The following is a 16,903-nucleotide window of genomic DNA, read 5'->3' as shown; positions in this document are numbered from 1 at the left end:
GAGTTATGTAGTGAGTATGGGGCGTGAGGTCTGTGGGGCACCTAACCACAACCTTATACATACAAAGATAAACTCAAAATGGTAAGTTGTGAAACCATAAAATGATACTATGGACTGTCCCCAATTTACAGGAGAGGAAAATGGGGCTTAGAAAAATTAAGTAATTCAGGCAAATTAACAAGGAACAGAAAAGGCCTCTGAGTTGAGTCTTTCTTGCTTTAATGGCCACACCCTAGCCATGACTCCATGTTGCTTCCCCAATGAGCTAAATAAAGGGCCACCTACACACAAAATATCCATTTTTTCGTTTTCATTCTTATCAGATAATTGTACTTACGATTATGTACATCTTGCTCCGTGAAGACACAGCTGATCAGAAGACTTGCCACAATATGCCTTTGGCCTGGAGGAAATACAAATGTTTATATTGTTAACCATCTTGGAATCATCAATCAATACATATTTTCACACAGACTATAATTAATGTCTCCACTTTCTAAAAAAGTTTTTTCATGTTCTTTTTGGGCAGATGATGCATTTTTTTTCCTTTTGACCTCATTGGTATGGCGTTCCTTATTCATAGGGGCTTAATCAAAGGAACAACAACAGCCTGTAATTATTGGAATCAAGCGTCTAGGTCAGTGGTCGGGAAAGTCATTAGTCAACAGAGCGGCAAACCGCGGCTCTCGAGCCACAGTTTGCTGACCACTGATCTGGGATATGTTGCCTTTCACTGAGGAAATCCTGCAGACAGCCCACTGTATCATTATAGGCTGGCATTGGACACTATGTAAGAATCTTCCAACAGAGCTATTGGTTTCTATACATTTCTCATGCATTGGGTATCACAATCCTGAGTACTCGTCTTTCTTCGTACATTTGGGAAGGCTGTCTGATAGTGAAAGCAAAAATGAAGCCTTCACTTCCTCCATAAATATTTGTGCAGTGACCTGTGACTGTTGGCCAGCCTGCCTGCCAACACCCCATTAGAAGTCATCCCTTTTACAATCATCTACTATCATTTGATAACCTCTTGGGCTTAAGAGTACAGATGTAAGATCTCAGAGGTTTCTGATGGGAATACTTCACATCCCAAGTATGTTTTCCCTTCGAAATGACATCACCACAGGAAAACATCTTTCAAATAACTTGGCCATCATTCTCTGAAAGCCTCCTTAGAAACATAAAGAAAGAAGCACTCTGTACGTCAAATAAAATTTTTCAGAATCCAGGATTTAAAACAAGAAAACACCGTTTACTGGTTAAGTGAAGGCCTTTGTGTGGTGAGGTGACAACAGCCAGCAAGGAATGGTGCCATTATGAAGACTGCATTACATGACCTTTCATATCAAATTCTAATGTTGTGGAAGCTCATGGTTTTGCTTAAATGACAGTTTTTATGCTTCATATCAGAGCGTAGAAATGATTTAGCATAAATTATAGGAATAATTTATCACTCCTAAACAGAGCAGTCAAATGGCTGTCTATGGCTGTCATCTCCAAGTTTCCTCCTACAGCTGTTATTTTATAGATAGAATCCTTGAGGGAGCTCCATAGCTCTTTAGTTTAAAGCACTAAATTTCTCCAAAGAATGCCCTGTGCGGGACAAGAAGAAGATTGAAGGATAAGAAAACTAGACTCAGAAGAAAAATGTCCCTTTTGAGGACCTGAAATAGACCACTAGATGTAAGAGTAGATTTCTCAGATTCTATTTCTCAGAACACTGTGTGTGTGTGTGTGTGTGTGTGTGTGTGTGTGTGTGTGTATGCATGCAATGTGAATGGCTGGAAAAATACATTCAATATTTATGGAAGATCTACTATATAACATCTAATGAGCTATGCATCTCCCTTGCAAAGATTATAGTAGTAACAATCCTGTCTAATAAAGAGGAAATATGCTAATTGACCCTCATCCTGTCGCAAAGATAGCGGCATCCACAGCCAATAAGGAGGGAATATGCTAATTGAATGTCATGCCCTCAAAGATGGTGGCACCCACAGCCACAAGATGGTTGCGCCTAGTCCCCTCAGCCCTGCCGGGGTGGCAGGCATGCAGCAAGGCCAGGCCTGCCCTCAGGAGGGCCCAGCCACTCAGCACCTCAACCACCCAGGGCTGGGTCAAGGTGCAGGCAAGCCTTGGGTGGCGGCTGCCCAGCCACCCAGAGCCGGCCCAAGGCTTAGGTAACCAGGACTGGCTAAGGCTTGCACTGTGGCAGTGGCAGTAGCAGAGGTGTGATGGGTATCGCCTTCCCCTGATCGCCGGTAGCTTCCTGACCCTGAGAGCTCTTGAACTATGAAAGGGGGCAGGCCAGGCTGAGAGACCCCTCCTCCAGTGCATGAATTTTCATGCACTGGGCCTCTCGTAAGTAATAACAGATCTCATTCGCTAAGGAATTACTATTTTCCAGGCTCTGCTCTAAGCACTCTCCAGGAAATAACTCATTTGACTCTTACAACAATCCTATGAGGTAGGTACCATCATCTCCACTTCGCTAATGAAGAAACTGAAGCTCAAACAGACAAAGACACCAAAGACAGGCAGCTAATCGGACATGGAGCCAGAATTTAAATCCAGGCAGCCTGACTTTAGAGTCCACTATGTTGTCTAACCTTGTTCAGAGTCCTCAGGGGCTCACAGCCTGTCAAGGAGAGAGAGAAAAGCAGATAATCTTGGAGATCTGCAGAAAGAAAGTAAATGCACAAATGAAGGAGTTATCTATCTTTCAAGTTGGAGTCAGGGAAGACTTAAGAGAGTTGATGTTAAAGCTGATGCATGGAGAATGAGTAGCCTCCCCAGGGGGATGAGCTGAGGGAGAGACTTCCCAATAAAAGGAGCATGGTGAACGCAAATGTGGAGGTGTGCCACGATGTGGAGTGACAGGGTCACTAGAATCAGTCAGTGACCACTGGAATGTAGGGCATATATAAAAGGGAAGCTGGTCTGAGATGAGTTGGATGGGTGGGCAGGAGCCGAAGAGGAAAGGGCCTCAGATCCCATTCTACAGAGGAGATGGGGGGCGGGGAGGAGTCTTTTTCTACATGCCATGAGCCTATGAAGGGCTTTGCTCAGGACATTTGCATGACCCGATTTTTAAAAAAATATATTTTATTGATTTTTTTACAGAGAGGAAGATAGAGGGATAGAGAGTTAGAAACATCGATGAGAGAGAGACATCGATCTGCTGCCCCCTGAACATCTCCCACTGGGATGTGCCCACAACCAAGGTACATGCCCTTGACCGGAATCGAACCAGGGACCTTTCAGTCCAAAGGCCGACACTCTATCCACTGAGCCAAACTGGCTTGGCATGACCCAATTTTTATTTTAGAAAAGTAACCTTAAGGCCCACATGATGTCAGATTTGAGAGAGCCAGGCCTGGTGGCAGGAGAGCAGTTAGACGTTGCCACATTATTCAGGCAAGGGACCTGAGAATCGAAACCCAGTTGTAGTAACAAGAACAAAGAGATCTCTTTGAGAAATGTTTTGTGCCAAGACAGATAGAACTGAGAGGCTGACTGGGCTTGGGTTTGCAGATGAGGGAGAGGGTCAGGTTGCTGTGTGCTCTCAGGCCATGAGCTTGATTAATTGAGTGGATGGTGGTGGTGCTCATTTCTATGACAATGATGAGATGGACAGCCAGGAGTCAGAAGACTTGAGTCCTGCTTTGCAATTCATCTCCTAACTTCCTGCTCCTCGCCCATCCCTCTTTTTTCTGAGCTCCTACATCACCTTGTGATGCCATGATTTGGATTTCCACCTAGTTTTATACTTGTATACACCTGTCTTCAGCAGTAGACTAAGCATTCCTTGGCTGCAGAGCCTGTAACATATTTATCATTCAATAAATATTTGTGGAGTGAAGAACACAATAGATAGTTGAGCATTCAAAGGAAACTCACTTTCCATAAGGCTTCACCCTTGTCCCTGTTCTGCCTTCAAAATCCTCAAATAAAACAGATCCTTCTACCACAAAACATGTTATAGATTTGAAAGCAGGGATTGCACTGTTCTGACTCCAGTCTGTTATTTTTCAGTTTGAAAATCTCCAGTCCCTTCAACCTAATTCCCATATATTTATTATTTCACTTGCCCTCTCTGGACACGTTCCAATCTGTCTCTATCCTCCTTTAAACGTGATACTCTGCTAATCTGACCCATACAGAATGCAATGTGGCCATTACGTTTGAAAAGAGGTGAAAATAAACCACGTCTCAATTAAAGTTAGAATTAATTTTAAGGAAGAAACTTTATTTAGGAAATTAAACTAGCCAGTAGCTTGAGGTACAAAGTGAGACCTTGAAAGAATGGGTTACTGGGAGTCAAGTAAGCAAAAGCATAAACTGTTTTACCTTGGAAACTAATTTATGGTTTGAGGAAGAGTTGGAGATTATTAACTAAAGGATTTAATTTTTTGAAAATGTTCATTGAAATATAATATACATACATTTAAGTGCATGAATCCAAAGTGTGCGAGACAATAAAGTTTTAGGAAATGAACACGCCAAACCAGACATGTGCCCTTGACCGGAATTGAACCTGGAACCCTTCAGTCCACAGGCCAATGCTCTATCCACTGAGCCAAACCAGGTAGAGCCACTTATTCCTCTTAAACCTCTTCTACCCTCCACCTCAACCTCTTTTACTCTGGCAGTTACCATACTATTATCTGTGTCATTTTTTAAAAATATGTATTTTTAAATTTTATGTTTTGAATATTTTTTATTAATTTCAGAGAAGGGAGAGGTATAGAGAGATAGAAAAATCAGTGATGAGAGAGAACCAATCATTGGCTGCCTCTTCCTTCTTTTCTTTCTTCCTTCCTCCCTCCCTCCTTCTTTTCCCTACCCTTCCCCTTCACTTCTCTTTCCTTCCCTTCCCTTCCTTCTTTCAGCTTTTTTTGTCCCCCAACCATGGCCTTCTGTGTAAGTCAAACCTAGGTTCTCAGACTTTATAGTCTTCACCAAGAATCAATAATGCCCCCAAATACAGATGTACTTTCTCAGCTTTTCTCTGAATATTTCCTTTTTTCTCCTCAATTTTACTCCCTTTCATCTTCGATGCTTCTGAAGTGCTCTTTAAAAATATCAGGAGTCAGCAAGCTGAGCTGTCAAGACCAGGTAATAAATACTGTTGGCCTATCATCTTTGTCACAACTATTTAGTTATGCTATTAAAGCACTAAACACTACCAAAAACATAGGCATGGCCAGATTTGGCCTGCAGATTATAGTTTGCCAGTCCCTCAAATATAAAATTATAATTTATTTAATATTTCTGTTTCTTCAAGAAGGTATGTAGTCCATTCTAGCTGGAAGGAGAATCATTCAAGTGAACTTTTACAAATGAGTAATTTGGAGTTCTTGAGTTCTCTTTACTTCCCCAAATCTTCTGTAAACTTTGTGTACATGCAGAGGCTTCGGTGAGTAGGATGTGTTTGTGTGGTGTGTGTGTGCGTGTGTGTGTGTGTGTGTGTGTGTGAGAGAGAGAGAGAGAGAGAGAGAGAGAGAGAGAGAGAGAGAGAGAGAGAGGAGAGAGAGAGAGAGGGAGAAATATGAGTGCAGGGCATAGTTCAAATTAAAGGTTGACAAGTCTGGGTGTTTTGGGAAGTCAACAAATAATACTTCCCTTTTCCCTATGCTAAATGTCAGAAATAATTGAGAGATAGATATAGAGACATAAAAAGGGAGGTAAAAATATCACAAATATCACTTTCATTACTGATAAGCTATTTGTGTTTTGTTTTATTACATTTTGTTTTGGGTCACGTGTTTCATTCTTCTTTTTATGCCTTCTTTTGAATCAATTGAGGGTTCTTCATGATTCCATTATATTTCTCCTACTGGCTTATTACTATCTTTGTGTGTATTTTTTTTTTAGTAGATTTAAGTGGTTTCTTTAGGACAAAGGACAGAGCCTGAATCAATGCCACTGCCTGTTTTTATAAATAAAGTTTTATTGGCATGAGCCACACCCACTTATTTATTTATGTCAATGGCTGAATTTCTTTTCTTTCTTTCTTCCTTTCTTTATTTGAAACAGTTCCATTATTTAGTTGGGTTCTTTGTAAGAAATTTAGAACACCACTTTGTGAGGATAAAGCCCGTTTGTTAGAGCAAACACTGAGCTGAAGTAGCCCTGGAGTTGAGGAATGGCTTTGATTTTGAGCAGTATCTGAGAGTCCACAGCTTTCTGATGAACCTTGAGCTGCTCTATAATCTTGATTTTCTTTCTCAAAGATCTCGCCCTCCCGGGCTTATGCAACTGCTGCTTCTTGAAATAAGCATCAATGAGATGTTTGGGGATTTTCAAAGCACTGATATCTATTTTTGTGGACGTGGTGATGACACATTTCTGGTGTGTCCTACACAAAGGAACTCTATAAAGGGACAGAGGTCCAGTTACAAGTAGCAAGCCATTGCTCAGCTGCTTCAGGAACACTGCCCTCTTGCCTCTGTGTCACTGGTGGGGGTGATCAGAATGGTCCCGGGAGTGAAGCTTTCTCTCATGCGCACTGGAGGTCCAGCTTTCTCCACAGCTTTCAGGTCCAGGGGGATAATGTCTAGGCATTTTGCAAAGGTTAACCACTTGGGTGCCACTATTCTTGTCGCCATCAACTGGTTTTATAACAGGAGCAAGAACTTCCCCCCTTTTTTTTCAATTGTGGATTTAGCTGCTGGTACTTCCTCTTGTGCGTGGCTTATGGGAATACATAACCGACCAGGAATATCTGCCAATTCCTCTGCTCTGTGTAGTTCAGGGTTTCAGCTGTACTGGGGCTTCATCTTCTCAGGTTTCTTGGCCTTGAGATCACCCTTCTTAACTTTGCCCCTAGCACCTGCCATCTTGGCTTCAGGTTTGTCCCACTCAGGATCCAGCTTCTTTGTGTTTTCACTCACCATCTTGCAAGGTAGGAAAGAGCTTAATGGCTACATTTAAACTATATCCACAGAATTGAATCCTTATGACAGAAACCATATGGCTTGCAAAAACAGAAGTATTTCTATCTGGAGACTGATGAAAAATTGTGCCCCTCCCTGCTTCAGAGCTCATAAAATATACTTGCATCCATCACGGTCCCTCATGATTGTGACTTGTCCATGGATCGTTTCATTTCTGTTACTTATTGCTTTATATATTTCGAATCCATGTAATTGGGTATACCATAGATTTAAACGTGTGACTATTTCACTTCATATTGATTCCCTTATCATTATAGGATGTCTCTATTTTATAAAATGTCTTTATTTTATCTTCAACAATTGCTTCTTTCCTCTACTTCCTTATTTTCTGACACAAGTATAATCTACTTACAACTTCATTTGGTTAATTCTTGCATAATATATCTATTCCCATCTTTTTACTCTTAAATGTTCCGCCTTCACATTTAAAGTGCATGTTTTTGTTAACAGCATGTTGTCAAGTTTTGTTTTTAATCAGTCTGACAATCATTATTTTGCTTGCCATATTTATATTTTATGTAATTAGTTATACTAGACCTTGTGTCTACCATCTTGCTATGGATTTTTGTTGTTGCTTTTATTTCTGTTTAGGCCATCTGTTTTATTATTTTAATTTTACTTATTTTAAAAAAATTTATCCTTATTGTTGAAAGCATTACAAATGCCCCCCTTCTTTCCACTTGACCACCTTCACCTCCTACCCTCCCTCTCCCCAGGCCTTCACCACACTATTGCCTGTGTCCACGGGCTGTGCATACAAGATATGCATATAAATTCTCTGGTTATTCTCCCCACCCACCCCCAACTTCCCTATGAGATATGTCAGCCTATTCTATGCTTTCGTGTCTCTGGATCTATTTTGCTCATTAGTTCATTAGAATCCACATATGAATGAGATCATGTAATACTTGTCTTTCTCTGACTGGATTCCCTAATGCTCTCCATGACCCTCAATGCTGCCTCAATGCTTTCCAAAGCTACACAGCTCAATCGTTATCTGAGTCTCTGCCAAGAGCTTCTCCAGAATAAGAGCCTCCATAGGTCCCCACTGGGTGTAGCCAGCAGACCCTCTGCAGAGTCAGAAATGGAGGAGCAGCATTGCTCTCCCCAATAATAGGAGTGCTCAACCCTGGGAAGGGTGTCTGTGTCCTTAGCAGACTCCCTTCTCTACCAGGAACTCTGAATCCCACTGGTTTTCACCATTTGATGCTCTAAGGACTCCTCTTCCCATTTCTGTTGTTTTGGGTTGGGAATTCCTGCAAGAAGTTGAGACCACATACTCCTGGGGGGGGAGAGATTTTGCACCCTTTGGCTTTTCTTCCACTGCAAGTAAGTGTGGGGGCCTGCCCTTTCCACGTTTCCGCCCTTTTTATAAGTCTCTGTGTGGCTTTTCCTGTAAATCATTGGTTCTAACATTTCAACTAAGCTAGCTTCAGTTGGCTATTCAGGGTGATCGCTCTATAATTTAGCTGTAAATCCAGTTTGGCGACTCTGCAGTCCTCTTGGAGGGTCTCTTTCCTATTCCTTTTTAATTACCACAAATCTTAAAATGTTTTTTCCACTTATCACTACTTTAAAATCATATCGGTAATTTTATGAGATTAATTAAAGCTAGTTTTTAGTAAATTAAAAAGTGTGCACAAGTTTCTATCCCATAAGTATTCTAAATGTTTCTAGCTCATAAATTTAAAAATCTTTTAATAACTCAATTTTAATACAGTTGGTTTTCTTCATAGTCATTTTTTTTTAATTTGTTGTATTTAAAAACATTATTTGGCCGAAACCGGTTTGACTCAGTGGATAGAGCGTCGGCCTGGGGACTGAAGGGTCCCGGGTTCGATTCCGGTCAAGGGCATGTACCTTGGTTGCGGGCACATCCCCAGTAGGGAGTGTGCAAGAGGCAACTGATTGATGATTCTCTCTCATCAATGTTCCTGACTCTCTATCCCTCTCTCTTCCTCTCTGTGAAAAATCAATAAAATATATATTTAAAAAAAATAAAAATAAAAATAAAAAATAAAAACATTATTTGGAGGAGTCCCTGGACTTCAGTGGCTACAAAAGTGGATCCATGACACAAAATGAATGCCTGGTCTAAAGAGACTCGGGGTGGGCAGCAGAGGGCCCAGGGCAGCAGACTTCTGCCAGAGGAGGACACTAAGCATGGAGGGGTGAAAACTCAGCACTCTCCTGCCTGTGACCCTTGGCTCAGCCGAGTCAGGGTGCCTCTGACCCGGGCCTGGCAGCTCCGGAGACTTTTTCCTGAGCCTTCTTATAAAACAGCAAGCACATTGCCACATGTGCCTGGAATTTGATTTCCAGGCCAAGTGTCAGCTTTTCCATGCTGAGGCTCCTCCAGGTTTTGGCCCAAGTTCTCCTGCTGTCAAGGCCCAGCCCTTTCAATTCCTCGACCACCTGCCAGAGAGAATGGACTCATAGAATCTGGGCCACCACATCTGAGTCTCACTGTCAGCCGCAGGTGCCACCTGCAGCCTCCGAGTCCCGGACCGGAAGGGGCCTGAGAGGACAACTGGCGCTGACCTGAGCCCATCGGGGCAGCGTGTCCTTCCTTCCCTGTGGGCCAGGAACCTTCAGAACCAGGCCATTTCCTCCTCTCTGACTGAGGACGCATTCTCTTTTCAGAGACCGAGTCTGAGTTCTAATCTTATCTACAAGTACTAGTTTCTCTTGAGGTCTGTCTCTTTCCTTTTTTGTTTTGTTTTGTTCCAAAGGTCAGATCAATAGTTATCTAACAGCACACGAAAAAGGCTTATACAATGAGAAGATAGTGTCACAGATGGGAGCCCTTGTCGTGACTTCCTTAAATAAACAGGCTGCTAATGTTTTTGGACAGTAGTCTGCTATAATTGAGAAGCTGCTGAGACTTTTTTCTGTCTAAGAGAATCTCTCTCCTTCTACAATACTCTGTCTCCAGAAGAAAGTTAAACACCGTTACAACCTTGGCTTGAGGAGACAGTCCCACTACCCCTTGCTAGGGATGACGGCCTGAATGTTGTGCGCGTCGGGGATGAGAAAAGCTGCCTGCTGCAGAAAATTCACTTCCTTCAGCTACACAGCTGGGACCCGAAATTATATATAATGGACAGACAGATAGATATACACTGTGTGGCCAGATGATTATGATCTCTGAACATATAATCATCTGGCCACTCAGTGTATATCCTATATAATAAAAGGTCAATATGCAAATTGTCCCCTCAATCAGGAGTTTGACCAGCAGGCAGGCCTGCCAATTGTCCATATCCCCTGGCCAGCTGGCCAGCTGGCCGGGCCCCACCCATGCACAAATTCATGAACCAGGCCTCTAACATATATATATATATAAGTTGATACAATATAAAGTGGAGTTAATCAAACCTTATACACACACACACACACACACACACACTGAGTGGCCAGATTATTATGTGTTCAGAGATCATAATAATCTGGCCACTCAGTGTATATAATGTATATACATGGAGAAATGTACATAACATTGTTTTAATTAGTAACCCTTTATGTTAACTATCGATCTGACCTTTTTAAATTACAGGTCCATCGATTACATATACTGAGAGAGAAGAATGGAATTATTACATCTAGTACACAGGCTGAGAAATCCACAGCTGGTGAGAAAAAAGAGGAACAAAACAGAACTCTGCAAAAAGTCAGCCACATTTTAGGGCTTGGATGACGAGGAGGAGCTGGTGGAGGTGACCATCTGGGTCTTCAATGGTGTTGGACACAGGCGAGGAAATCATTAAATGTTTACTGAATGAGCTGCTAGAAAGCGGGAGAATAAAACCATTGTTTTGCTTGCCATTTGAATGCCCTTAATCCCAACTAAGCTCCGAATGAGGAGTGCCAGCTCTTAGCTAAAACTCAACAGAATCCCTAAATTCAGTTATTTCAAGGCTTTTCTGATCTTTGTGTAACTAAGGGATTATCCAGTAATAAGTAACTGACTCAACAAGGGCTCTGTATTTTTAACTGTCAGGCCCAAGAAGTACAGTGGAAAGTAAGAAGGGGTAAGAATAAAATTTAAAATTAGGAAGGAGAGGGCATGAAGGAAACGAAATAGCATTTTTTTTCATAATAAATGAAGCATCATTTCTATTGCAGACTGACTTGTAAATTGTAAGGCAGTTAGGACATTATTTTTTTTTTTACTACTTGTTTAGGGTTTATTGCCTCTAAGAATTAATCTCTCTCCATCAGAGATGAACTTGTGTAGTTTCAACATGGCAAGTATAGATCTCTAAAATACTGTGTGGGATATATGCTAGATGAATGAATGGAGAAAAAATATCAAGTTGAGCATAAATTGGTAGAATTTCTGCTGAGACCCTATGTAATATTAGACTTGATGGCTTTTTATTCATCCCAGGTTAAACACAGAATTTAAATACGAAGACTTATCTTCTTATTTTAGTGTTATTAGATTTAAATGAAGTTTCAGGTTTTTCTCTAGAAACTAATCTTCTCTTTGGCTTTTACCTTCCCAATATGTTTTGGCAGAATATGTAAGTTGATACAATATAAAGTGGAGTTAATCAATCCTTATATTTTGGATATGTGCACCAAATGTTTAAGTGCTCACACAATAAGCAAATCCAGATAGATTTTTCACATGCTATAGATATCTCACAACATAGTGTAAAAAATAAAATAATTTTAAATTAACTTATTTACTTTATTTTTTATTTTTTATTGTGATGAAAATACCTTTATTTTCAATTATAGTTCACATTCAATATTATTCTGATTAGTTTCAGGTGCACAAAATAGTGGTTAGACAATCATATACTTTACAGAGTAGTCCTCCTGATATTCCAAATAACCCCCCAGCCCGAACGTAGCTATTATAACATTATATTTTCCCCCACTGACCTCTCCCCAGCCACTCCCACCCCCCAGCACATGCCTTCACCCCCCTAGTGTCTGTGTTCATTGAACTTAATTACATTTTAATGAGTTCACATTCTTACCTAGATGGATTTATCAAAATCATGTGCCCCGCAAAAAAGAAGTGTAGTTTTAGTTCACATGTGTCAAAAATCTACAAAATCAAACCAGATTATCACTTGGACAACTGAATGATTATTTAGTTGGTCTAAGTTGATGGAGCTAAACTTTATACTTTCTAACTCTAAATTCCCTTTTGCTCATTAGGATAACCTCTAGTGAAGATTTAAATAAACAATACAAAGGTGCAGTAGAAATATCCCTTCATTACCAGCTCTTAGATACTTTTTGTTGAGAGCTAGTCAGAAGTGGTACCCCTCAAATTTTGGGGGGCTGCACGCAATTAGAAATTTAGGGTATTAGTTTTCCATGATCTGATCTGAAAATGACATAAATAAATTCTAGCTTCTGTGTTTTGAAGAGAAAAACAGAAGATGTTTGCTGTGGAATATGCACAAAGCCAGAGTTGACCTGTGAGTCAGCCATTTGACAATCATTCCTCATTGGTCCTCTTGGTGGCCCATTTGTAAGTTACTGTTACAGGCATAGAGAAGAAGGAAGGGCCACGTCAATTTTCCTCATCCAATTCTTTCCACTTTGAAAGGCTTTCATACAAATAAAAATTTGAGTTTTTAATTTTGTAATAACTGGAATGCGGAGAAATTCCAGTTATTATTAGATATTTCAAAGAAACTGGATCCAAATGTCCTTAATATCTTTAATGCAGAGGTCTTAGAAAAAAGCAAGCATAATTTTGTCATCTACTAGGCATCTGGCTCAGTTATTCAGGGTACACTTTTGAGTAAAATGTGGAATGTAGTGGGAAATTCTATAAGCTATCTGAGTGCCATAACTTTATTATCTATGAAAAGGCAAGAAAAAGGAAAGAGGAACCATGACTGGGGTTCCACAACACCACTTGCCTTTATGATGCTTGAGTAAGTAATTACAATTTGGGGGAATCTTTTTGGGGGTATTTTTGTAAAATGAAAGTATTGTGCTAGAATAACTTTGAAGTCCATCATATCTAAACCACTATTATTATTTATTTGGTTTTGTTTTAATTTTTTAGCCCCCTTGATGTGTTTGGAAGACTTAAGGACAAAAAAAGACATTTCTATACAGCCTGAACACCTTTACCCTAACTCCTGTGTATAATTTCACATCGTTTGAAAGCCTTTTATAAGGCAGAATGTACTAAACACTGTGTACCCGGACGAGGAATATCTGATGGCTCACATCAGATCCTCCAAGTACTTCATTGACAAGAGCTAAATATAAAAAGGTAATAGTGTTGATGTCATCAAAACAATAGTAACAAAAAACACATGAAGTTTTACAGTCTTTATTAACAAAAATGTTAAAAAGCTACATCTTGGGGCAATTATGCCATGAAAGTGTTTCTTGGGACCTGCATGATGGTGCTTTTTTCTTTTATCTTCAATTTTTCTCCTGTGTTTTCTTTTTGTCTCTTCCTATCAGTTTTTTGTTTTTTTGTTTTTTTTGGGTTTTTTTTGTCTTAGAATGGAAAAACTAGTCCATTGTGATGATGATGACAATGATGATGATGATGATGGTGGTGGTGGTGGTCTTGGAATGGAAAAACTAGTCCACTCTGATGATGATGATGATGACGATGATTTATAGTACTTTTAAATTCATATGTTTCTTACCCTTAATTGAAAGACAGAACAGTCTCTTTTTCTCTTTTATAAAACTGAAATCTCGTTTCTCTTTACCTATGTGACCCTTGACTGCTCCTGTCTATGTTCTCTACAATGGTATTTGGTCACTTCACGTGCATTGCTTTGCCCTACCACAGCTCCTGAACATGTCACCCTTCACTATGGAAACAAATGAGTAGTCATGAAGGTTCTTTCTTGGCTTCAAAGCTGTTCCAAACAATCAGACTGTAGTATCTTGTTTCCCTCAGATTTTAAGGAAAATGAAACAGACTACATTATTGTTACCCTAAGCATCTTGGAGCTTTGAACATGCCGTGATTCTGTTATTTATGCCTGACAAAAGGCTAATACATAACCAATTTCACTGGAAAATTCAGTATTTTAGCAAAACAGATTCATCTAAATGTGGCCTAAGACTACAAAGGATCCGAAAAACCAAGAAACAGCCTCTTTTAGTTGAGAAATACAGATGCCTTTGCTTTTTCATTGGCAAGGGCAATCATTTTTTGCCATCAGACATTTTATTTTCAAGAAACAGCTGTCCAGTGTGGACTTGTCATTTCTGTGACTATGATTAGTAAGAGATATTAGAAACAGCAAAGTGACTCAAAGAAGTGGAACCTACCAAGGCTTAGGAAGCCATAACCCAAAAATTACTTCATGGAAACTAAAATAATAATTTTCACTTGATGAGTGGCTGTCCTTCTATTCTTTTCTGAATAAAAGCCTATTACAATTAGTAACTATTTTTAAACATAGTTATTGATTGCCATGTGCCTTAACTCCTTGCCATTTCTAGAATTTGGAACAAATGTGAAGCAAGCAATGGCCTTCATGGCTTTTAGATCATAATGATAACCCCTTTGTTTAACATAATGAGATAAATGCGGCACAGTTTAATAGAGAAATGTGTATGATTCTGTATGTAAAAAAAAAAAAATCCACTGAATGAGACAGATTAGATCAATATTGATTGTAACTCATCAGTTAGAGATGAAACTATGGTATCTACCTATTTCTTTATTCCTTTAAATGTAAAGAATATATAACCTAAGTTTGAAAATTAAGAGTTCAGCCCAGGTGGCCTGGCTCAGTGGTTGAGCATTAACCTATGAACCAGGAGGTCATAATTTGATTCCTGGTCGGGGCACATGTCTAAGTTGTGGGCTCGGTTCTCAGTGGGGATGGAAGGTGTGCAGGAGGCAGCCAATCAATTATTCTCTCTCATTATTGATGTTTCTATTTCTCCTTCCCCCTTCCTCACTGAAATCAATAAAAATATTTTTTTTTAAAAGAGTTCAATCTTCTGTCATTTGAAAGTCATCACTTTCTGTGTTTTTCTCAGGTAACCAGACAACTTCCTTAGGGCTTTTTGCTCTAAATATATATTTTTTAAATTTTTATTGAATTTATTGAGGTGACATTGGTTAATAAAATTAATAGGCTTAAGTGTATTCTACTATATTATATTATCTGTATATTGTTTATTTATTCACCACCCATTTATTCCCCCTCTACTCTCTTTTACCTCCCCCATCCCCTTGCCTTTGGTAATCACTATACTGTTGTCTTTGTCTATGAGTTGGTTTGGTGTGTTTTTTGTGTGTGTGTGTTTTTTTGTTTGTTTTTTGCTTAATCCCTTCACCTTTTCTACCCATCTACAAACACCCTCCCCTCTAACAGCTGTCAATTTGTTCTCTGTATCTATGAGTTTGTTTCTATTTCATTAGTTTATTCTGTTCATTAGATTCCTCACATACGTGAATTCATAGAGTATTTGTCTTCCTGTGATTGGCTTATTTCACTTAGCATAATATTCTCTAGGTCCATCCTATTGCAAAATGCAATATTTCCTTCTTTTCACAACCAAATTTCCAAAATTTATAAAGAACTTACAAAACTGAACAGCAAAAATAAAGTAAAATAAACAAGCCAATTAAAAATGGACAAAGGACCTGAATAGATATTTCTCCAGAAAGTACATACAGATGGCCAATAGACACATGAAAAGATGCTCAACATCACTGATCAACAGAGAGATGCACATTCAAACCACAATGAGATCACCTCACACCTGTCAACTGGCTACCATGGATAAATCAACAAAACAGCCAGTGCTGGTACGAAGGTAGAGGAAAGAAAACTCGCCTGCACTGCTGGTGGGAATGCAGATTGGTGCAGCCACTGTGGAGAACACCATGGAGCTGCCTTAAAAAAATTAAAAATGGAACTGCCTTATGATCCAGCGATTCTACTTCTGGAAGTATGGCCGAAGAAACTGAAAACGCTAATTCAAAAGAGCTTATGCACCCCTACGTTCACTGCAGCATTATTTACAATAGCCAAGATTTGAAAGCAGCCAAGTGTCCTTCAGTAGATGTGCGGATAAAAAAGCTGCAGTTTGTTTTAACAAAAGGAGAGCTGTGTGGATGACAATAAAGTTTCAGACATCAGAATTCGGGTTATTTTTTACCATTGGTTATATTTTGTTACTCTTCTTTAATCAGTGGTGTGAATATTCAAAAAAAATTAAGGGGCCAATGGTAGCAATAATGAAGAACAAGTTCCAGAAGAATTATCATCCCCAGATGTTTAAAAATCACAATAATGAAGATAACTGAGTTACTATGTTTGTTAAAGTCCTCACAAGTCTTTGATGTCTTACCAAAAGCAGTGCATGTTACCACATCATTACTAATAAAATTTCTTACTTTCATAATTAATGAACCAATTGATTCATATAATTATTGCAAAAGAATGTCTTATAGAAAGTTAAAAAATATAGATACATAATAAAAATAAAACACAAGGCATGTATATGCTTACAGATATTTTTATGAATATCATCTGTATGTGCATATATCTATAATATCTATATGCACATATATATGTGTGTATTAAAATACGCATATATATATGTGTGTGAATTAAAATACTTATTTTTAATTCAACATCAGATAACATTACACAAGCTATATTATAATCTACTTTTTTAATTTACCAATCTCTGCCTTTCCAAAACAGCAAACTTTTACTTTATCTAATTCCTAATCTAGTTTTAAGTTTGCCCAGTTGTGCTAAAATGTCCTCAAGAGGTGAGTGGTTCAGACCAGTTCCAATCCAGGATGACATGTTGCATCTGGTTGTTCTGTCCCTTCCGTCTCTTCTCATCCAGCACCTGACCCCACCCACCGTGTTTTACGACACTAACTTAGAAATGTTTTCCAGCAGCTAAAGGCTTAAAGGATTCAAGTTAAACATTTCTGGCTTGAAGACATCACAGAGGAT

The 16,903-nt window shown here is 39.3% G+C and overlaps 1 pseudogene; it reads right to left on the bottom strand.

Annotated features, from left to right (window-relative positions):
- Positions 1-6,037: 6,037 nt before the first annotated feature.
- LOC118718553 lies at positions 6,038-6,902 on the bottom strand (annotated as a pseudogene).
- Positions 6,903-16,903: the final 10,001 nt, after the last annotated feature.

This window comes from Pipistrellus kuhlii, unplaced genomic scaffold, assembly GCF_014108245.1.
Source record: "Pipistrellus kuhlii isolate mPipKuh1 unplaced genomic scaffold, mPipKuh1.p scaffold_m20_p_14, whole genome shotgun sequence".
NCBI lineage: Eukaryota > Metazoa > Chordata > Mammalia > Chiroptera > Vespertilionidae > Pipistrellus > Pipistrellus kuhlii.
The sequence above is the reverse complement of the archived record's forward strand: the minus strand, read 5'-3'. Positions and strand labels throughout refer to the sequence as shown.